This window comes from Octopus bimaculoides, chromosome 23 (assembly GCF_001194135.2).
Source record: "Octopus bimaculoides isolate UCB-OBI-ISO-001 chromosome 23, ASM119413v2, whole genome shotgun sequence".
NCBI lineage: Eukaryota > Metazoa > Mollusca > Cephalopoda > Octopoda > Octopodidae > Octopus > Octopus bimaculoides.
The window spans coordinates 31,843,439-31,844,787 of record NC_069003.1 but is presented as its reverse complement, the minus strand read 5'-3'; the positions used below and the strand labels follow the sequence as shown (position 1 = coordinate 31,844,787).

The following is a 1,349-nucleotide window of genomic DNA, read 5'->3' as shown; positions in this document are numbered from 1 at the left end:
TAATATGATTTATTGTTTCTTGTCGATCTCCACATATTCTACAGTTACTTGTTATATTTCTTTTCATTATGTGTTTTTGGTAATTTCTGGTGGGGAGGCTTTGGTCTTGTGCAGCAATTAAAAATCCTTCAGTCTCTGCTTTGAGTCCTGAGCTTCTCATATTATTATTATTATTATTATTATTATTATTATTATTATTATTATTATTATTATTATTATTATTATTCATCCTTTTGGAAGTCATTAAAGAAGAACCAGTTGAGCACTGGGGTCAATGCAATCAACTTACCACCTCCCTTTCATCCATTCGGAGTCGATTAAATAAGTACCAGTTATACACTGGGGATCAATGTAATCGGCTTAATCCCATTGTCTCCCCTTCTTTGTCCCCTCTGTGTTTAGCCCCCTGTGGGCAATAAACAAATAATAATTATCATCATGATTTTTATCATCATCATCATCATCATTATTATTTTTATTCGTAAGTTTGCAGTTGGGAAAATTCTTTGCACGTCGAACAAAATGCTTAGTAGCATTTTGTTCTAAGTTCAAATTCTGCCAAAGTTGACCTTGTCTTTCATTCTTTCGGGGTTAATAGAATAGGTACCAGTTGACCAACTGGGAAGGTCAATGTCACCAACTAGCCCCCTCCCCTCAAAAACTGATGGCCTTGTGCCAAACTTTTTTTTTTTTTTTTTTTTTTTTTAAAATCATTAAGGCTTCTCAGTAGAATTTGAACTCAGAACATGAAAACGGGTGAAATGCCATTAAGCATTTTGTCTGGCATGCTAAGATTTCAGCCAGCTCACCACCTTAGATAAGCTATAAATGACAGTGAGTAAATATTGGGTTAGAAAAAAACCCCTGAAGGTTGCCTGTGAGACAGCGACCCATGTCTCCTCTAAACACGACAAGGCAGCCTTTGACTTGTTCTATCCAGAGGATTTTTTTAAATCTAATATTTATATGCTATGATTAATAGCTTATCTGCTTCAAGAATGTGACAATGTGTGGCTTAGTGGTCAGAGTATTTCGCTCATGAGCGTAAGATCATGAGTTCGATTCCCAGCAGCACATTGCGTTCTTGAGCAAGGTACTTTATTTCACGTTGCTCCAGTGCACCACTCATCTGGCAAAAATGAATTGTACCTGTAATTCAAAGGGCCAGCCTTGTCACTTTCTGTGTCATGCTGGATCCACCTGAGACTTACATTAAGGGGATGTATATCTGAGGATTTCTTAGCCACTTGTGCATTAATTTCACGAGCAGTCTAGTCCATTGATTGGTTCAACTAGAATCATCATCATCATCATAACCAATGGAGTGCCGTTTTTTTTGGGGGGGGGGG

The 1,349-nt window shown here is 37.3% G+C and overlaps 1 protein-coding gene across 5 annotated transcripts in view; it reads left to right on the top strand.

The window, feature by feature from the left end:
• Positions 1 to 1,349, top strand: part of LOC106873743 (TBC1 domain family member 2B) — a 158,123-nt gene that overhangs the window by 123,471 nt on the left and 33,303 nt on the right. The gene's annotated exons all lie outside the window — the stretch shown is intronic.